The sequence below is a fragment of the Brachycentrus maculatus genome, unplaced genomic scaffold (assembly GCF_059751285.1).
Source record: "Brachycentrus maculatus isolate JH-2025_06_01 unplaced genomic scaffold, ASM5975128v1 h1tg000067l, whole genome shotgun sequence".
Classification (NCBI taxonomy): Eukaryota; Metazoa; Arthropoda; class Insecta; order Trichoptera; family Brachycentridae; genus Brachycentrus; species Brachycentrus maculatus.
The window spans coordinates 1,170,290-1,194,215 of record NW_028280821.1 but is presented as its reverse complement, the minus strand read 5'-3'; the positions used below and the strand labels follow the sequence as shown (position 1 = coordinate 1,194,215).

The 23,926-nt window shown below is 33.4% G+C and overlaps 1 protein-coding gene across 1 annotated transcript in view; it reads right to left on the bottom strand.

Annotated features, from left to right (window-relative positions):
* The window catches only part of LOC148311330 (semaphorin-1A-like), a 220,517-nt gene that overhangs the window by 26,600 nt on the left and 169,991 nt on the right, over positions 1-23,926 (bottom strand). The window lies entirely within an intron of this gene.

Below are 23,926 nucleotides of genomic sequence, written 5' to 3'. Positions count from 1 at the left end.
CTAAAGAAGGAAGATACGGGCTTACGTAACAATATTTTATTTGTTTTTCTGAAGTAAAACTACCTGAACCTGAAACTAATCGCCTAACTCCCATGTAGGTACTTTTTATTTATATATTTTGAATTTCTTCAAGGTATTTAGGCGGATATCGCTTAAATAAGCAAGGAGCAAAGCCCCTTACCCTCATTAGTCATTCTAGTCTTCCTGCTGGTCAGATTTATCTGCACATGTCAGTAAGGGTTAGTCTGCGAGCAAACAGTTTGAAAAGTGTTGATAAGCCGTATTCAAATGAGGTGTAATAAAGTTCATCAAATTTACGTTTACCACATGGCTCAAATATGTGAAAAATATGAAAATTTAAAATCCCCGCCAAACTGTTGAAGTAAAGAAATCCACCATTATTTGGTCACAAACAATAATGAATAGGCATTTCTATTATTTATTGATTCGGCATTATCTTTGTGGAATGACATGTTGATTTTTGTAAAATTAAACACTTGAATATAACGCTGTAATGAGTTTTATTTATATATATGACTAGTTTCGAAAACTTACAGATGTTTTCATCTTCAGTTTTAATTTGTACCAGAAGATGAAAACATGTGTAAGTTTTCTAAAGTAGTCGTATACATAAATAAAACTCATTAAAGTGGTATATTGAAGTGTTTAATTGAAAAAATTAATAGGCATTTCATTACGTCAAACACGAAGATGAGAAGAATATTTTTATTATTATTAATTGAACTTAGTAAATACCCTTCTTAAACTCTATTGTGACACGTGTTTCGATGCATTCAGCATAATTATCAAACACCGTATGTGCATATTAGTATTAATTTTAGAGTTGTGCCCTTGGGATGTTGGAGAAGAAAGGGTACAAGCTGTTTCTTATTTTTTTATCGGTAGGAACATTGATAATGACTAAAGTCTTACCACTGTTGTTCATGTTCCTAGTGATCAAAAATAAGAAACATCTTCTCTCCTCTTCATCCTACAACGACAGAAATCTAAAATTTTGACTAAGCTTTACATACGGTGCTTGATAATGATGCTGTATGCATCTAAACACGTGTCACAATAGATTTTAAGAAATAGATGTACTAAAAAAGTGAAATTTAAATTAAAATGAAAAAATATGACTACAAAGTGTCTGCCGGGTCAATTAGTGAAAGAATCTTTGCTTTATGTGATTAAACAAAGGTAATTTTGTAACCTTTATATATTTACGATAAAACTCTAAGAGAAAATTAATTCAATTACCGTAGATTATATCTTATTCAATATTTATTGCATATCTTGATGTATGAAACGGTTAATTCGTATCTTTGCATTTGAAAATATAACTGGTTTGACACGCTATAAAAGATAACTGTAGAAAAACATTTATCCGTGATATTTATGTAAAATATATAAGTATTTGATAAACGATTTATCGAAGCACCGTTACACTCCATAACAAATGGTGAGCTAAATTTTCAGTAGCCGAAAGGCTTAAATTTATTAAAGAAAATCAAACAATTTGAACAATTTGTGATAATAAACAAAAAACCTTTATTTGAAATAATCATCCAATTTGAGAAATTTTGGCGTTTTGTAATGTTCAACGGGATATTTTTAGCATTCACAATTATGTAAATGATCAATTTGTATGTTTCAAGAGCCATAAAAACCGCTCCGAGATTTCCGGATGAAATAAATGATGTAAACATAGAGACAAATATACGATACCGTTAGCCTGTCACACCTGTCAAATTAACACGTACAAGAAAAATGTTGTATTGGCTCAGAGACGGAGAGCGACTTGACGGCATACGGAATGCTCATGAATACATCATAATAATTCATGGTATTTTTTATTAGGCAGTAAAAACAATCTTCTTCCTGTGGTTTAGGAGCCACCCATGAGGTGCATAGGCCACCAGGTAAGAGCAACGCGGTGTTAAGTTAATCTTGAATTAATTTGAAAATGCACTAACAAGGCGAAAAAATGTCACGAATTTTTATTTTTATATTAAAAAAAAGAAATATACGACTTAGTAGACCCTAAAAATTTGATTTGTTTGATTCTAATATTTAAAATATAATCGTTGATTATTTGAAGGCAAGATCAGTCTGCAGATTGTTGTTGCAAGATCAGTCTGAGTGGATGGGATACAAATGATGTACGTGAAGGAGCTCAGGTTACATGCAATTGGAGAAAGAATATAAAGTACCAAAGGAGAGGACAAGGCAACCAGCAGCAATGGCTAATGCACTAGAGGCTGCATACTTGAAATCGAATAAAGTATGTATGAGTTTTTTGAGGTAAAATATTTTTTTTAGGTTTTAAGGACAATAAATAAGTAACAGATGAAAAAATTAATTGTTTGACAGCGATCAGTAAAAAAGCGCATAGATATTTGTCAAGGTTGACATCTGGGCATCGAATGCATAAGGAAGTTAACATTTTAAGATAACCTTAAATTGACTTATATTTGAATAAAAAAAACGAAATCGTTATCTTACAGACAATACTGATCGAAAACTGATTTCAAAATGTTAAAATCGTTATAAATAAGAGTGCAGAAGTAATGTTAAAATTATCTATAACACGTAGTTAACTCGACGTAGTTACTCAACTTTTGTCCGCCTCCATAGTGTAATGGTCAGCACGCTCGACTATCATTCTGGAGGTCCCGGGTTCGATTCCCAGGGGGGGGGGTCAAATAAATATAAGTGATTTTTTCACTCTAATATTTATTCAATATCACCCTGGACTGGTACCTGAAGCGGAGGGCTGATCACCTTTCATTCATGTGTTAACGATCAAGATAACACTGCGTTCATATGCAGTGCCCTATGCACCATTGGGGTGCGGATAAGGGTTTGAGGTTAAGTTTACATCTTAATTCTAGTTCAGCGTTCGTAATATAGGTTCGAATGTGAATGTGATGAGACGTTATCACAAGATATCCCTCATTTAGTGTGGGTATGTCCAATGTGCAAAAAAAATGAGGCAATAGGGCATAAAAATCTATCGGATTCAGTGGTGTTTTATTTAGAATGACATCTAAATAAGTAATGAATAAGTCTTATTTAGAATGACATCTAAATTAGAATGATCTAATAATAAATTTAGAATGACATGGTGTCTTATTTTATATGACAAGATGAATAAGACAAATAAATGAGCTATGTGACAAATCTTGATTGATTTTAGATATTGAATCCATTGTGTCTATTGTATTGTTGTATGTTTTGTATTGTTTTTGGGGATCAACTTTACTCATTTTATTATCACTTATTACGAACTATACACATCCACTACCATTTTTAAAACATATAAACTAAATATGCTATAAATCCTTGTACATAACAGGCACGGAGAATTTTCTAAGGTCACTCAAAATATTTTTAAAAAAGGTTCAAGTAAAATACAAGTACAAATGCATTTTCAAAGTGATACACTAAACTTTGTTTAGTGTATCACTATGAAAATGCTTATTGCGTGAACACATTTCGCTCACTCCTTTCAAGAACGTCATAAATCAAAAATTGTCAATTTTCAGTTGTGCATATTTTCGGAATGCCCAGAAAACGTACTATATCCCAGCAAAAGCTGCATAATTTTAACTTAATATTTACCCGCTACAGGGCAGAAAGTGTTGTTTTTGAATTTTAATGAAAAGGTATTGTTTAATTATTTTTTTAAATAAACTTAATATTTTTCAAATGGAGAAAAATGCGTCTGGTTTTACTTAAAAAGATCTGTTGCACAGTAAAAAGTTTGGTAAGTGGCTTGATATTTATTTTTAAAACATTGTATTACATTTTTAATCTTTAAAAACGTTCTCCTGAAAAATCAAGTTTTTTGATTTATGACGTTCTTGAAAGGAGTGAGCGATTTATCTGAATCGATTATCTGAAATATTTAAATCGAGTCATTTGTCATGAAGGAATTATGCAACGCAGTTGAAAATATTGCGAGTGGTCGGTTACCTAAAATATGTTTTTGTGCGTGAACAATAATATTACAGTGTTCGATTAATTCGAACAGCCCATTGTTCGCGATACGGCCGCGACACGACCGAAAGTCGATTTCGCAACATCGAGGAAGGATCGGACAATTCGAAATTAATAACAATGACATGATATTTTGTGCGACAACGATCACTGATAATACTGTCAATAACACAGGTAAGTAGGTCATAATAGGCGACTGACTCCAAAGTTTGACCTCATCTTGGGCATTAAGGAGATACAACGCAAGATATAATTCATTCACTCTGTTACTCGTTATGTGAAACATCGCTCGTTCAGGAAGCAACTTTTATTTTTAATTATTTTTTTGCATTTTTTGCTCGCTATGCGAATTACTCGTTATGAGAGGTTCCACTGTATTGCTAACAATCGTGAGATGCTGACAGAATAACTATATTAAAAATATCAAATAACATGAAATTTCTTATTCTAGATACTAGTACACACTTTTATCTTTGTGTGCAACATTCACGCGCATACACATGAGTCGTCGAGGGACTAAAGCTGAGTTTACACTCGAAAATTATACTTTCATTTTTGATATTTAATTATTCCGTTTTAGCATGTTTTATTCATTATACACCTATATAAAATATTGTGTCGAGACTATTAAGGTATACTTTCAATTACAGAATGATATTTTCAAGCCATTTGACTCATAATCAGACATACGCGCCTAGCGCGTATTACGCACTGTAGGAAATGATTAATATACGCGCCTGGCGCGTATTCCGCACTAAAGGGAATGTTAAATGTACGCGACGGGCGCGTATGTCGTATTATCATAGTCAAATTATACAGGCACGTTTATTACCGGAGAATGCTAGATTTTAATACCGGTCGACTACTTAATTTCAGAGTGCATTACGAAATAACGCTATTGAGTAATAACTCACGATTATCATTATTATAAAAATAATAAACGATAAATAATATCGTCACTCGCAACACCTGTTTGGTTAGATGTTAGATTAATAGGAAAACGGTGATTATTGGGTACATAATATGAAATGACAAATACACCGATCCGGTTCTAATGTGAGTAGAGGACCACACGAAGGTAACGGGAGAGAACACTACATAAATGAATAAGAATATGGTATTCTAAGTAGTTACAAAGCTTACGACTTGTCATAGGCTGGTTTAAGTGATCACTTTTCTACACCGTTTTCACACCGTTCTACCCATGTACCTGTAGGTATCAAAGATATGCGTATGTATTAATATATATGATGTAATTTTTTTGTTGTTGTTTATACTTCGAAAGATTACTTTAAGAACCCGATGACGACCTGCTTCGTTAGCAGTTTATTGGGACTTTTTTGTCTATTTTTTATTTATTTCTATGATAAAGAAAAAATATGACAACCAAACTATGTACTCAAATTTCGGAAGCCATTCTTCAACAATCAGAAATCAGAATTTTTTCAACTGACACCTTTTTTTACATTCGAGTTTTCGGCACCATCTATGGTTGAGTTCAGTTAGCTTTTTATTTAACACAGACCCTCATAAAAATGTATGATTCCCTTTCCATTGTAGAATTTACACATTATTATTTTTTCCATCTTAACTTCAAATAGAATGAAAGTAAAGCATTTTGATAATTCGGGTCCATATAAAAACTTAGTAATACTACGTGAGTAAGTTTTTGTTGAGTTGAGTTGAGTATGATAAGTAGCAAGCCCAGCAAATACGTAGACTTTCAAGTTTTTCTTCATCCATATTAAGATATCAACATATATTAATATATAAATATAAAAAATATAGCTGCTAAGTAGACAAATCCTAGATGTGCGAACGAAGATTTGGACACACTCAAAATATTGTGAATGGAAGAGAAAATAATTCCATACGCACCAGTGAATTCAGAGCATCAAGCCGAGAGTATAAATAGCCGTAATGGGTTTGGGCATTATGCGCGGTAGCGTCATCATATCTCACGAGCGCACGGCGGACTCCATTGTCGCTCTGACTTCGCGGAGAAGCGCGCGGAGAGCAGATAGTGGAGGAGCAAGCAGGGTGCAGTGGGAAGAGAGGTCTGCTCGCCTCGGGCTGTCACGAGTCGCGGTGAAGTCACACAGATGATAGCTAACAGCTAACACACGTAAGCAGTCTGTCGGCTCGCCTCGGAAGGTGACTTTTGTCTGGTACTTGAGTTCTGAATGTCATCTCCACATCGGAGGTCACTACTGAAGAACCCACGATATGCTCATCCGACGACCTTTCAGGAAATGTATAAATATGATGTAAACTGTAAAGTTCATAACTTACGAGATTCGAAGCAAACCTTTGAAATTTCAGTATTGAATATAAGCTTAAATATCATTTTTTTGACATCTCATCAAAGATGAAGAAGAATATGGAAGTCTGGGGATTTACGGGGTTGACTTCCATATTCTTCTTCATTTTTCATGAGATGTTATAAAATAATATGAAAATAACTCCTATAATTGGAGATAATCCAGATTTTGTGAACAAGTATTTGGACACACTCAAAATGTTGTGAATATGCTTAAATGTTTGCCACCACAGTGTAGTGGTCAGCGCGTGAGACTACCGTGCTGGAGACCCTGGGTTTGATTCCCAGGAAAGTAAAAATAAATATAAGTGATTTTCACACTAATATTATTGTATATTTATTTAATATAACCCTGGACTCCTTACCTGAAGCGCAGGGCTTTTCTTTCACATTTCTTTCGTGTATTTAACGATCAAGATAATACTGCCTCTATACGATGTAGTGTCTTATGTACCATTGGGTGCAAAAAAAGAAGAAAATATCCAAAAATTACATTGTACAAAGTATATTCAAATATCTCTGCATCATACATTTAACTTATTCGAAAAAAAATAAGAGGTATACATGTTACACAAGCTCGTACGAGTACGAGTATGCAACGCCTGAGTGTCCTAGTCATTGCTGCTATTCTCCATTTCCTACCCATCAAACCTCTTTGAAATTCCTTTCCTTACATCATCGGCATTATATCGAATAAATTCTACTCCTAGGTCCTAGAACCGGAAATCTGCAGCGCAGGACTATTCACCTTGTCTTCATACTATTAGAGATCAAGTTTACACCGCTTTCATCTGATCAAATACAGAAATATGAAGAATATACAAGGAAAATATTGTAGCATAAAAACGAAAAATTTATGTAGACACATTTAAAAAATATATTTGAAAATGATACCGACTTATCCTCAGCGCGATACAGGTATTTTATATAGTTATCATAAGAAAACCGACTGGAATGAATAAATGTCCAAATTTATGACGTTACTCGGCGGCTGGAGCCCCTCCGCCTACGTGGAGTGGGGCTCGCGGCGCCCCGGGCTCCGGGGGCGAGGCTCAGTACTGTCTGCGCGCTGCGCGGAGCTCAACTCATCAGCGGATTATATTCCCGACGAGGTGAATACTCGAGCTTTTATTTTCTCCATAAAGAATACAGCGTCTGCAAGCGCAGATTTATTACTGTCTAGCACGTACCGGCCTAAGCTATAAGTAACCTCGCACCGGGAATGAAACAAGTATTCGTTGCAATAGGATAGATGCGACCAAAAAATGCAATCGTGCGGTGACAACGGTAACAGGTTTAATACATTTCCGAGAAACATACACTAATGAATAGTATAAACTCATGCCTCTAGCGAGATGGCGAGTGTTTTTGCCGAGAATTTTCACACATGAAATTATAGTAACTTTAAACATAAAGACTAAATCCACTTACGAGTAGGCACTCCGTAAAAATCCTAATTTTGGATTTTTACGGAGTGTGTGGAAGTTTTTTGGTGAGAGTATTTTAATGTTTCTGAATTAATATAAATCCTGATGATGACAAGGTTCTTGTAGAAACCGGTAGGTTAAATTGTATTAATAAAAAAGTGGTTATAACAAAGTTATTTCCTTTTATTAAGTTTATAAAATGTGCCACAAAGTATCTGCGGAAAACATTCAAGAAATAGGCTATAAAATTTATAAAATTGAAGCCTGAGTAGGGACATGATAAGCGGTGTTGCATAAATCGTAGCCAGATTTCAGAGTCACTTGGACGTTAGGTAATTCAAATAATTAAAAAATCAAATAAGTATTCGTTGCAATAGGATAGACGCGACCAAAAATGCTAACGTGCGGTGACAATAACGGTTTTATATCAGTTTTAATAAATTCCGGAAACATACACTAGATTCTACTTTCTTGGAAGTTTCGTAAAACTTTCTTCGGCATTTGTCACGAGAAGAAATCGATTTGCGGAAACTACTCGAGTGGCAAACAGATAAGGCAAAACTTGTCGCATATTATAATGCTGGCATTTCATTACGATAACGTCAACATTTCGCCACATTTATCTTTCGAGATGAGGAAATTTTTCGGGTTTTCTTAAACTCGAGATGGGAGTTTCCCGACCGAGATGGCGGGATGGTCGCCGGAGCGACATAAATTATCGGCCGGGAGCCGAGCACAATTTCCTACGGACCAAAGTGCCGCTGGATGCACAAAAAATGTCCCAACACTAATTACATTAGCACTCGGGACAGGAATAAAATGTAGCATTTGGTAACAAAGGCGCAAGATCACGAGAAAACAAAAAGGAGCAATTAAAATATGCGGGTAGTTCTTACACGAATGAAACTCTTAAAACAAATTAATACCATTTCCAATTTAAGTTTTACTTAGTAAATACCACTCATCAGATGCTCACTGTATGATGCGGAATGCACCGAAACACGTGTCACAATAGATTTTAAGAAATAGTGGTACTAAGCAAGTAAAACAAAACCTTTAAATGCATGATTTTTATTTTTGTTCAATATAAAAAAACAGTAACAATAACTAGATGTCAAGAAAGAGCTCACAGTGCCATATAGTTATAAAAGGGTGACTTAACTAACACCTAGGTGTGTGATGAATATTATAACAATTCCAGGCGACTAAAGGATGTTTCAACTGATGTGAAATTGTTTTTCAAAAATTGCAATGGTATGCATTTAAGGGTTAAATCAACAATGGATAGATTTTACCACAAAGTGACTGCTGAATCAACTAATGAGAAGATAATACAATTTTCTTGGAAATTCATAAGAGATGATATAAAACAGACATCGTAATATTTTCCTTAATACAGCGTTAAAGTACGAGTATAGTCACAAAGCATGTAGATAGATTCGCAGAGATTCGAGTCGGTGAGGCGCCCACCTCCAGCGCCCACGCCCGGAATCGAACAGGGAAATATAAGACCATAGGAGATCACGGTAACAACATGTATGTAGTGTCTGGTCCAAGTTTTCAGTACGTCACGACTCAAGCGCAGAGAGCCACAACATTGTGTGATAAGATTAAAGTGATTGATAGCAGCGCAAACATGAGAGGTGCCGAGACACGCTAGCAATGGACCAGGGTACCTACATTATGGGGTAGTGTTCTCAGATTATCAGACGGTTTATTTACCGACTCGGGCAGGTACTAAACTATACGAGTATACCTACTAATCAAATAGGGTGTTTTTTTAGAGGTTTGTTTTTTAAACTGCCAACATTGTTTCTACAGACTGTCAATTTCACAGTTGACAGTTGATTTGTAGTCAGTACAATTTGTCATTTCACAATGAATAAATAATAATAATAATAAAATTGGATAACTTATACAGCGCCATTTTCGTAAAAAAATACCTCAAGGGCGCTTCACGGTGAATGAATTGGGGAAAATATTAGGGTGGAAATGATTTAGCAAACAAATGTGTTTTTAGTCTTTTTCTAAAGATAATCTCACTCTCACTATTTCTAACCATTGGTGGAAGAGCATTCCACGCCGTCGGTCCTGCAACAGCAAAGGCACGCTCGCCAAATTTAGTGCGTTGGTTGCGAGCTGGTAAGATCACTTTGCCCATTGCAGATGTTGTAGCCGATCGAAGCGAATATTTTGAATAACCATTTTGCGCGTCATAGGTTCAGTGAATGGGCCGAAATCAATATTCAGCTTGATCCTTCTTTTCAATGCAAAATTTTGTTCACCGATGAGGCACATTTTTGTTTAAATGACTACTCAATAAGCAGAATTGCCGAATTTGAAGAGGAGAAAACCCATGAGCCTTTGTCGAGACGCCCTTACATCCATAAAAGTCACTATTTGGTGCGCTTTATGGGCAGGTGGAATTATTGGACCATATTTTTAAAAAGACAATGCCGGCCAGAATGTTACGGTCAATGGAGAGCGCTAGAGAATCATTGATGAATGGCATTGATGTGACAGAGCTGTGGTTTCAACAATATGGAGCAACATGCCACAAGGCAATTTATTGCGGGAAATTTGAATTTGTATACCTCAATGAAAACACCATGTACTTTATATTTTAGGATGATAATAAATACGAGTATTACGTGACTCGGATCTGATTCTGGCAAGAAACGATGCCGGTCGACGTTGTAACATTGATTTGTTATCACTAGTTAACCATTAAAAGTAGGAAGTGAGCCTCGTTCAATCATTTCAGGGGTAAGGTCGCTATTACTCGTTTAATTTTGTAGAAATAATATCACTGACAGAGTGAATTCCGCAGAAAGCAGAGGCACATCATTAATGTATAAGAGTTAAGTACTGAACACACAATTACAAAAAATATGAAAATATATCTTTACAATATAAATATCGGATATTGATCGGAAAATTAATAATCGGAATATATCATACATAATTACGATATTCGCAAAAGTTATTCAATGAGATATTAACAAGAAACTGGTTAGCAGAATAAACAAAAATATATTATCGGAATCACATTGCTAAATCAATACTTGGATAACATTTTTTTCGAATATTGTATACGAAAAAAAAGTAACGTCAAAATAAAGAAAATAGAACCTCTTGATTCTATGGACATACAAGAGGTCAAAAATAATAAAAACATCAAAGAAATACATGTCGTATATTTATTTAAGACGCCATATATCTTGGGCGTATAGGGAACCAACCGCTGACCGAAGAAATGTCAATATTGTGAAAGATTTACGGTGGTGACGTGGGACTATAGGGAAAACACATGTTCCTACTACATAATATTGTTGGTGACAGTGAAAGGCTACGTTTAGTGGCATAGAGATGAAATGAATATATGTATTTGCTTCAGGAAATTGCAATTACTTAAATGATTACAATTGTTCAATACGAAATCAAGTACACATTACGAATGCCACATAATGTTTTTTTTTATTATTTATTTTCATCCGTCCGGATCCGTAGTAATGGTAAGAACGCTCGGCTACCGTTCTGGAGGTCCCGGGTTCGATTCTCAGGGGGGGTCAAATAAATATAAGTGATTTTTTCACTGTAATATTTATTCAATATTACCCTGGACTGGTATCTGAAGCGGAGGGCTGATCACCTTTCCTTCATGTGTAAACGATCAAGATAACACTACGTTTATATGAAGCAGTGTCCTATGCACCATTGGGGTGCGGATAAGGATTTTTTTTTTCATCACACAAATTATTACAAATTACTATTCAAAATAATGTGCCCTCAGTGGGTTTTCCGTGCCGAGGGCACATTTCACAAAATTTAATAAATAACACACGATCGAATGGTGCGATCTATTTCAAATCTACCCACACATTATCCATTTATGAATAGCTCTTTTATACACAGTTTCGTTATTCAATGAGTTAATAAATAATGGAAGCAGGTTGTACTTTATTGCAAAATAAGTTCTAATGACCAAAAGAGGTATGTTAGATATTGTTTGATGTGTTTCGAGTTTTGTGGTTTTATGTTCTTTTCCGTAAAGTGTGTTAATTGTAATTTGATATAGTTAAATTAAAGCATTACACATAATATGAATTTATTTGAAGGGTATAATTTATATTTGCAGCGCTAACTTTGCGATTTTCAATTTTATAATTAAAATGTAACTTTGTTTTAAAATCACAATAAATATTTTATTATTAATACTTAGTATTAATCAGTCTTGATAAAGAAGCGGTTAGCTTCGAAATCACTAAACATTTTAATTAAGTTATAATACAATGTTTATAGTGATTTTAAAACAGAGTTACATTTTAATTATATTATTTGAAGGGGACAAAGAATATAGAAACTAAGGATATTATCCCATAATGTATTATTTAAGGCCCAGTATTCGTTAAATCGCAACATAATTTTCTTTAAACCCGGGAAACATTTGAAGAAATCGTTTATTTTTATTCAACACCGTTTTTGTATTAAAAATACGTTTTTATTCGTTTTTAATAAGTATATGGTTTTCAAAAAGAAAAGAGTTATTGAAAGAAGGCGCATTTTTTTCTCTTTATACATTTGTATGTAAATATATTCTAAAAAATAAAAAATCTATATTTATTCTTAAAAAAAATTAGGTGTGAATTGGAATCCGCCTCTCAGCCCTACCAGACTGAATTCTATTATTGCGAGTAAGGCCTTAATACGTATAACCCGAAAACAAGATGTATTACATATTATGAGTCACGGTACGCAAGTTTTGTGGGCGTCGTGTTTTTGTGGTAACAAGGCGTGAAGCGTTTGGCAACCTTAGCCCTCGGGTCAAACAATGGGCTCGGGTCATCGTGTCAACCGGTAACTTCATACCTCAGGCGGGTAGAGCGAGACATTTTATATACCGTGTCGCAGCGCCGTTTATCTCCGCCGTTTTAGCAACATGCATAACGGCTACACCTAGTAATGAGTCCATCATAATAAATATTACACAAGTCTCTTTTTACTTTCTAAGTTTCCGTTACCATGTATTATTTAATCATATTATAATACAACATATACACGCAACACATATATTAGCAATCCTCGACTTGATAAATTCATTAAATATAAATTATTTGGTAGGTCAAATACTTGAAAGTGGTCTGTATGAGGAGATGTCGCTATATAAATCATCCAAGATTATTATTATTATGTATGAATGTGGAAGAGGCGAATAATGTTTGCAAAGACAGCCTGCGGGGTAGCGCCGTGATGGTCGGTTAGTTTTTCTTCTTCTTACCCTTATCCGCATACAATGGTGCATAGGGCACTGAATCGTATTGACGCAGTGTTATTTTGATTGTTTCTTATATGAAGGTTAGATGATCGCTCCTTGATGAAGATATGAAATAATTTCGCCCTCTATATTTAGTAGTATTGTATTTGCACGTATATTTACCCGGAGCCAATGTATGTTAGTTTAAAGCAGTTGAAATGCACTTTTCTGTTATAAGTTATATGTAATAACTTCTCTCTTGTACATACATTTATTTAAACTTGTACGAGAATATATGCCAAAGTATGGTAGTGTGGAGCGACTGAACTGCTCTATTTACCTTTTTTTTATTTTCTTTACAATATGTCTTTGAAAACACAAGAAAATATGTAATAATATCTTTGTAATTTACTTTGTATTTATAAGCGGGGTGCATACACCATGGGAGTTTAAAAAAAACATTACCACTCCTGCACTTCAGGGACCAGTCCAGGGTAATATTAAATAAAAATAGTTACCTTAATTATTAGTATGTAAGAAAATGTATGTATGTATGTATTGTATAAGTAAAGACGAAATACATGTAATTGCTTACATGTAAATCGAGACTTGTTGAATATGAAATAAAACTTGTTGAAACCCTTTCGTGTCTGATTGCTAATTAAACTATATCAATATTTTCTCTTAACGCGAGAAACTTACGAGGTCCAAATTATTGCGGGCCAAACTAACGGAATTAAAATATTACGCTACAGGCGACATTTTTTGCGCATACCTGGCGATTTTTTCAATTCAAAGGCGCGGTCTTCCACCGCGGCAGTCGGCATGAAACGGCAAAAACCTGTTTAATTATTAATTCGCGTAATAATCAAATCGCGTGAAAGTAAAACAAACCGCGGGTGGAACAGTGAACGGGCGAGGCACTAAGTGAATTATTATCGTACCTTTTGTGGTCAATTGTAGCGCTTTCCCAGGTACCCTAATGTGATTAAACGCGAAACTCTACCGGCACGATTGATATTCAGCATGTGGAAGAATGGTAATTTCCGCTCAATCAATTGATTTAGCGGAGATGTTAGTGAACCAGATAGTTAATACAATGGAACCTCTCATAGTGAGCACTATTCGTTTCAGAATGTTACTCGTTAAGCGATTTTTTTTGTTGTTTTGGCTGGCGCGGAAGTCCCGGTTCACAAGTGAATGTCGTGAAAAAGGGACTTTCTCCGCAACTCGTTATGCGAACTATCGCTCGTTAAGGGAAAAACTTTTTCGTTTTTTTGCTCGTTGTACGAATTACTCGTTATGAGATGTTGCCCTGTACATACTTTCCAGATATAAACTCTGTCTACTCAATAGATAATATGGCTCCAGAGTATCTGTGAGATGATCTTTAAACCACTAAAAACACATTTGTTTGTAAAATCAATTCTATCACTATCTTTTTTTCTCCAATTGATTCACACTGAAGCGCCCTTGAGGGAATATTTTACGAAAATTGCGCTATATAAACTATCCAAATGTATTATTATTATTATTTCTACCGAGCTCCTGTTCTCAGCAAAACCTCATTTAAAAAATGCAGCAAAGTATACACACCTTCAGGGGATAATCCGATATCACTGTGTATGTTTTATAAAATTGAATTTAATCCAAGTGCTTTAAAAGATTATTACAGAGGAAGTCCGCATTAGCGGAATTCTTGGGTAATTGTATTTCCTGGAAGAGCTCGCTTATAAAGAGAAGACATAATTTATCTAAACAAGGAAACTGGTATGTCCCGGGGATGATAATAAACGTTCGCATCCCGTTCGAATGACCTAAAAAGAATAATAAATCTAGTCTTACATTAGCGAAACTTCGATCGAAGGGCATGGGTCTTTTGTAATCCCATATAGAAAAATGACCGACCATAAATAAGTATTTCCCAGAATAATACAGGCATTGCGTTTTGTGCTAAATGGCCGTATGAAAATGTGAGCCTAATATTGTGATAGATATTTATGTATTTGAAAATATAAATAAAATGACGATAAAAAATTAAGAAATCATATTATAAATTGTTCATTATTCTATTATAAATTTGATGTTCATACTTTTAAAACGGAAAATTAAGACGCAATAATCAATCAGCACTATGAATTCATACGCAAAAATGATATAAAAATAGCAACTAAGTCCGGTGGTGTTCAATGATTGGATCAACGGAAATTTAAAGTATTAAATGAGCCTCTTCATAAAATGTACAAGCCATCGTGTTACTTTATCTTAATGCCACTTTAAGTAAACATTATGTCCATTAGATAACAAATAAACGATTTCATTTGTCCGAAAGAAAAAAGGGTAAGCACGGAGTATTTTAAAAGTGTATTTATTTTACGGCGATGCCTTAAGATCTTAACGTAGTTTAAAGATATATTTTACCAAATACTCTTTATTTGCGAACGATATATTAATAAAAAAATATTAACATAAATCAAATTTCATCAGCGTAGTACTATTCATAACTTACTAAAGCTCTGTTAATATAAAACAATATAAAAAAGATAAGAGTTATAAAATTTTAATCATCTAAGATCGATCTAAAATTATTAAAAATCTAATTATATAAATAAACCCATTCCCAAGGAAAGAATAAATGGCAGAAGAAAAATATTGCGGTGTCCATTAAGTATATTACAATATAAATGTGCAATATTTAAAAGAAATACGGCGAAAAGTTTGAATTACAAAAAAATTAGGTTTGTGGGGTAGAAAAGCATTTTTCAAATATTGAAGTAGGTCAGTGTTTCCCAATTATATTATAATCCCCTGGGATACGCGAAGTTGCATAAAGGGGAACGTGACATTTGTCCCATTGAACTGATTTTCACATTAGATTTCACATTGATTTTCACATTTTCACATTTTTTTCATCATTAGAGCTGTATGTATAATATTTTATGGTAAGTAATAATTTTTTTTTTATTAATTATATTTATTTATCATTCTCCTAATAAGGGGCACATGAGTTTAAGGTCTTCCCTGAAGTGGTACCAAGGAAAAACTAATTGGGAACCACTGATGTAGGATGAATAAGCTGAATTACTTTTTACTTACTTGAGCTGAAAAATAATTGAATAAGACAGAAGTCTAATTTAATCCAATTCGCGAAAAATTTAATGATTTTCGATAATTGTTCATTTGAGAACCTCATTAACTCTACAGTTACTCGACCATGTATTTCGTTCGAATATTCATTAGGAAAACAGATGGCCGAATCAGACAATCGGATAAAAAGATTGATATTTAAATAAAATTATTTTTAGTACCATGAAAATAATCTTACATAAACCGGGGAAAATTCTTATTTGAATTTGTTTTATTATGCTGTCAATTAGAAAACGAGAATTTAAATGAAGTACATGTTTAAATTGTTAGCTAGAAAGGTCCGAAATACCTTTTTGCGTAACAATTTTAGCGGTTTAAATATGTCATCTCGAAATATTATATAATTAAAAATTCACCAACTAAAAAAATGTCTACATCTCGAAGATGAGCAATGTATTGAAGATTGAATATGAAAATCTGGATATATACAGTCTGTCAATAGTCGGTTTATGTGATCACTTTATACACTGCGTAACATCCAACAAAAATGGGTAAAATACAGTTTTTGTGAGCAAAAATTTGGACAGACCCTAGTTATTTTTAACTCTTCAATAACGGCTTCTATTTAACACTATGGACGCGTAAATCGACTAAAGTCGCCAGTATTTTTTTCTCCTTTGGACGCGTAAATCGACTATAGTCCATGGCTTGTAAAAGCCATGGACTAAAATAAATAAATAAAAGGAAATAAAATGAATTTTATAGAATACTTTTACAGAATGAAAAATTTGCATTTTTCAAATCAACTTTTATTTTTTGCCAAACGCGGTCAAAGGGTTAAAGATATAACTAATTTAATGCGCTACATTATTTAGCGTAAAAAATCATAAAACCACATTTTATAGATTCTACAAAACAACATTCACCGAATGTGTTACATAGATAAATAAAATATAACATAAAACTTGTAAACTTATTCAACAAATTACGCCTATAATTTTAATAAGATACAAACATCTCGTATTAAATATGCATCAAATTGACACCTAATACCTTTTTGAGTAAATCATGTTGCGTAATTATGACACATTACATTCCACAAAATTATTATAAAATTTTAAGAGCTTATTTTGATAAGTTGCGTTATTATATTGATGCCTACACAGGTATTAACATAATTTAACAATAAAATGATCATTAGGAGTATAACGTATCGTCCAAAGACATTAAAAGCGGATTCGACAAATACAACCAATAACGCAACGATACAAGCATGTCCAAATATCTCTTACGCTTTCTAATGAACACGATAACACACTCGGCCTAGTAATAGTAGCAGTCATTATTGAATTTATTGATTTTCCATGAGGGATTCTATTGAAATATAAAGTTTAAACAATGGTTTCAATTGCGAGGGTAATTGTATAAATCATTGATGAATATCTTTATGTGTATAATCCCTAGCAGAATCTCCTGGCTCCGGAACATACGAGATTGGACGGGGATCAGGACCGTCGAAGTGCTGTTCAGAGCTGCCTAAGTCAAGGACAATTACTCTCAAGTGATCTGACATGACACGCACAGAAGAAGATATTATTATTCTCTACATGTTTATGTCACCAAAGTTCTCCTAAACAGCTGTACCAACTAAGATGAAATTTTGGTGTGTTGAGTGGGTCCCTGGATGGTTTAGATTCACAAACTGGTAGGTGGCGCTATAATCTGGTTCTAAAAATAAAAATGATGAATTAACAAAAACCGCAATGGCAGCGCCATCTGTTGAACGTAAAATGTTGAAAATGCGTGTTTTGTATTTTATTTATTTTTCAATAACCCAGACAGCTACAGCAACGCGCGGCTGGATATAGCTAGTACACAATATATATATAGTATTTTAACTTTGTTTTCAAATATATATTTGCACACACATTCACATCGGTGAGAGGCAAAGGGGATGGACTATAAATGTTATCTTCAAAAAGCATATCACTTTCCTCCATAATCTTGCTTTAATATTCAAACCGGTGCCAGTGACGTCGTTAGTAGCGCGAAGTACTCAATACATTTTCATTTCTTTTATAAATAATATAGAAAGCCCCGAAATTGGTTATTGATTTCCTATAATTTATTAAAAGCCGCAATCTTTATTTCCTGCGACTATTATCAGTGACAGTAAGGAGTAGCGCGGGTGCTGACTCCGAATGTGAAAAATGGCGAGAAGGGCTATTTATCAGCGGGACGCGGACGGAGCAAGATATCAAGGTGGCTTTAGTCACAATGCTGACAGCCAGTGCGCCGGATTCCGGATTGATTGGCATTTCCGGAACGCTACCCGTAAATTACACAAACACGTGGAGAGGAAATGGCTGAGGAAGAAACATCAATTTTCCTATATACTGGAGCAATTTTGGTCGATATATAACACATTTCTAATGAAATAAAGACATGAAAAACTGTACAATGTCATCCTTAAAACATGTCTTTAAGGCCTAGATCTCAAGCGTTTAAATCATTACGTCTGTTCACGCTCAATTTTTTTTTAAATGTACTCTTATATCGGAATTAATTTTTGTTAGAACATACATTAAAAAAATATTTTTATATATTTTATTTAATTCTTTACCGTACAATAACTCTTTTCTTTTTAAAATTATATATTTATAGATTTATATTATCCACTGACACTTCGTGATGGAATTGCATTTTTAATTTATTATTAGATTAAAACCAATATTTTTAGCTTTTCCACTTTTTTATTTGACCAGCGACCGGGTTTCGTCGTTACCGACATCATCAGACTGGTGATGTCGGTAACGACGAAACCCGGTCGCTGGTCAAATAAAAAAGTGGAAAAGCTAAAAATATTGGTTTTAATCTAATAATAAATTATATATTTATATCAAACAAAAACTTTTTTCAATACAAAAACGTTATTTTAAGCAAAAAATTAATTACGTCAGATGTTACCTGGGTTTAAAAAAAATTAAGTTGCGATTGTGGTATATTGGGCCTTAACGGTTAGTGTAATGTTGTAAATTACGTATATCAGTAATTGCAGAATATATAGGATTAATGCAATTACCCTCGAAAGTATTACAGATGAGGCGAATATGTACTAAGTACCTTTCGCGCGTTATTCGGTATTACGAATCGCGAGCATTAGCATAGGGGTGCATGGATAATAAAAACAGCAAGTTTCCCTTGTTCCCTTATCCCGCTGTGACCTCCTTTTCGCGCTATCCTAGCGTCATTCATCAAGCTCAGCCCTAGCGAGGATTATATCTGTCTTCACCATTAAACATTCTGGAAGGAATTCGGCGCGCCCCCGTCGCAGTATGTAGCGCAGTGTGTAGCTAGGCCCCCTAGAATTTCCCGCGGTTTGCGCTGAATAAGATCCCGATACACGACCGTTTATGTAAAAGCGGGATAAGCGGCTAATGCTTTCGGCGGTAAGAATGAATTATGTAACTCTCTCTCTCTTTCTCTCTGTGGGATATTTTTATGTAAGCTACGAGTGTTTTTGACGCTTCGTCGTAAGCCATTTCTTCGAAAGCTTGACGAGGATTTGAAGAACTTCGCTGCATTCAGAAAAATCGAAAATTCGATCATAGCGTTGTACATTCCGAACGCGATGGGAATTATTCATGATTTCGCAGGAAATTTAGTATCGCCACGATTCCGGTAAATAAAATCATTCGAAGTGCATGCTATAAAACGGAGTTTGGTGTGCAATATTCACAACGAAGTAATAAAGGCCCAGTATTCGATTAGTCGCGACTTAATTTTCTCTAAATCTAAGTAACATTTTACGTAGTTAATTTTTTTCTTAAAACACTAAGTTATGAGTTGAAAAAATAAGTTTTTCTTCGAAATATTTATATGAATTTGAAAACAAGAGTTATTGAAAGGTAAGAAGTAAAAAAAATTAAAAAAATATTTTTTCTATACACTTATATTCTAAAATTCTTTGTTAGCGATCCCCTTTACAACGAGGAATAAAGCTAATGGTAATAAAAAAATAATTGTAAAAAGATTTAAACAAAAAGAAAAGCAACAGTTAACCATTTAAAAATAATACCAAAATAGTGAAGAAATAACCGTTTTCCATTTGGAAACTCCGAAATAAAGTAGCATAAATCTAAATAATTTATAATACATCTATAACGGATAATTACGAATGCTAACGGCTCGATACATGTGTCGTGTTATGTAGCCCTGTAGAAAGGTGTACACGCCGTTAATATCCTAACATCGTGCTTGAATCACTGCAATCAACATAAATATGTAAATTGACATTTTCCAGTCAAAACTTATCAGTTATGTTAACGATTTTTCAATGTTCGCGGTTGCTGGTATTACAAAGAAGCCATTTAAAAAATAATTTAACCTGTCGAAAGCAGAAAAAACGTATTTGAGTTGTTGGAAATGTTTATTCGGAATGGAATGATTTTACTTTCAGGGTATTGACTGAAGAGTCAATGCAAGTAATGGGTGCAGCAGGCGATTGAAAAATGTTTCGAAGCGAGCTGATTGCGCTCGCGATGCTCTCTCAAGGGATGGAATTAATATGAATATGGTTTTTAGCATATTGCTGATTCAGAAAAAGAAGCATGTTATTTATTACTTTAAAAACGATTTTCATGTTCACAACATTTTAAGTGTGTCCAAATCTGGATTATATTAGGAGTTATATTTTGAAATTTCAACATATGAATAATAATATGGAAGTCTGGGCATTTACAGGGCTTACGACTGTCATAGGCTTGGTTAAGTGACCAATTTAAACCAGGATTCGAACCTCTCATACAAATGGAAATTATACCTGCATAATAAAAGCTTTTTTCATTCCAACATAAATGGCTGTTGTGAACTCGCACATGCTATGTTACGGGTTTGATCAATATATCTTGTAGTTTAAAAAAAAAATAGTAGTATGGTTATCAAGCATGGGCAGAATTGGTAAATGTGTGTAAAGTCGCTTAACCAAGAAGAATATTTTTCGTAGAAGGCACTAGCGTCGTATAAATCTGTAAAAAGTATTACTTTAAAATTAATATGCATAATTTATCTTTCTTAATTTTTAACACAACGTTTAAATATGCAGTAGGTACACTTGATCACTCAATTTATTTATTCAATTGCAAGTGAAATATTAATAGCAACAAACAGACCGTCGTCGTTATTTACCGCACTGTCAAATGTAAAGACACATGAAAAATTCAACACAAAATTCACGTTGGTGAAATATCCATCGAGTTTACGGTGGCGAGTATACACGGTGAGCCAGTAATAAACAATGTATTTCCATGAACCTTAAACGTAAACGAAAATTGTATGTAAACATTTTGAGGAAATACAAACACACGTTTACGTAATAGCTACAGAGAAATAATAAGCTGATCTTAATATGGGGTGTTTCCGATTGTTTTGTTTTTGATGCTTAAAAATAAAACACTAGAATTCGCTCAAACTTGTTATTATTACTATTTAATTGAAGAGTTGGTCTTAAATCACAGAGGAAATTCACGCTATTCCAAGAACAATGCTCCAGCGAGTGATTGAAAATTTCAATGTCAGGCTAAATAAATGTGAAGAAGTGGATGAAACGGTTAATGTTTATAAATAAAAATTTAAGACCTACTCTTTGATTTGATAGTAATTATAACAAGTTTGAACGAATTCTGTTGTTTTATTTTTAAGTATCAAAAACGAAAAACAATTTGAAACAGCCTTTATTAAAATGCAACAATTCGTTTATTTTAAAGATTTGTAAATATTATTAATTTAAGTTTTACTTAGTAAATATCGTTAGTTCTTAAAATCTATTGTAACACGTATTTCGATGTATTCAGCATCATTTTCGAACAATGTATGTGAAGTTAAGTGTAAATTTTAGTGTTGTGTCCTTGGGACGTTGAAGTGTGAAGAGGGAGTAGGAGCTATTTTTTATTTTTTTTTATCCATGGGAACATATACACTAGAGGGAGGCTTTGGTCATTGTCATATTGTTATGCGTTTATTATGATTTAGGTTTTTTTTATAAGTTTTCATTGTTTCAAAATGTTGCAGTTTATGAGTTTACGTATTAATAATTTTCACATTTTCTACGTTATCGTTGTTATATTTGTGATCATTATCTAATAAGACTTAGCTTCACATATGGTGTTTGAAAATGATTCGGAATGCATCGAAACACATGTCACAATAGATTTTAAGTAATATTCTTATTTACCAACTAAAATAAAAAAAAATGTAGATTTTACCACAAAGTGACTGCCGAATCATTAATGAAATTTAAAAAATAATAATCTTACGTCAACCCACTTAGTTAGATGTAAGGCCTTACTATTGTTTGACTAAGTCCATTAACGAATATTTAAATTCGCTGTCCATTATTCATAATATTGTTGTTTGAGAAATCAAATATTCCCTTTTAGTATTGATGATTTAGCAATTTACCGGCCATTAAGAATTAAGACACTTATGCAAATTGTTTAACATCTCTTTCTCTGACTACAAACAACATAATACACAATTGATTGAATTTCAATTAATTCTCAGTACTTAAGGCATATTCTTAAAATCCTTAGAAGCGCTCGCGGCCATTGAATAATATTATGGCGGCAAAATACACGTATTATGGCAATACCGTCTGTGGGCGTAGCTACTCCGAACTTCACCTGTTGGACAATATTAGCATAGTTCTGTATACGGAATAAATCATTTAGCGCAAATACAAAATCTATTTAATGTATACCGCCCGAAAATTCTCGCGGATTTCTGCGGATGAATGAGAAATATACCTATATTTGTTTTGGTAAAAGTTCACTCGCGTAAATCGTGCGAGCGTAGGATTTATTTATGTTAGCCGGTGTTATGTAAAATATTTTATTTTTTTATTAACTGTGAAAACGAAGACAATAATTTATATAGTAATGTAGGTGGACGTCATTTTGTATGAAGAATTTAATGATATTTCATCACGAGCCTGTCTTAATTTTTGTGGAGATTGATTTCTCTAGAATATAAGACTTATATTGAAATCTACTAGTATTTTTAAAAAATATTGTACATTTTAGTAATATTTGATTTGATAAAGGGTTAAATAGGTTCTGTTTTTAAAGAGAGAACAAGAATGCTGGATGGATGATTATATATATATATATATATATATATATATATATATATATATATGTATATATATATATATATATATATATATATATATATATATATATATATATATATATATATATATATTTATATATATATAAATTTATCGAAATCTATATGTACATACATATGTATTTTATTTATTGTTTCGGCATTAACTTTGTGGTAAGACATGTTACAATGATTAAAGAAAACACTTGTTTTTTACCACTTGAGTTTTATTATAGACTACATGTTTCAGAAGTGTTTTCTTTAATCATTGTTACATACATATAAGTGTGCGTGTGTGAGTGTGTGTGTGTATGTGTCGATATATGTATGTATATGTAGAGTATGATTTCAATTTTTTTTTTATTTCTGTTTGAATTTAGACAAACTACTTCATTAGCAGTATATCGGAAATTTGTGCCTTTTTCAAATTGTGTTTTAAAAAAAAGACCTTTATCTAGTCTGTTTTTGGTCGGTTGGAAGATATTTTTTAGCAATAAGCCCGCCAATGTACTATTTTTCTGTACATGAATTTTAAATAAAATTAAAAAAAAGTATGAAAAGAGTATGGGTCACGATTTGCATACGATGGGTTTTACATTTGCACCAATGATATGACCGAATTTAAAAAGCGCTACGAGTAGAAAACTTGCCACAGCTAGAATTAGCATACGT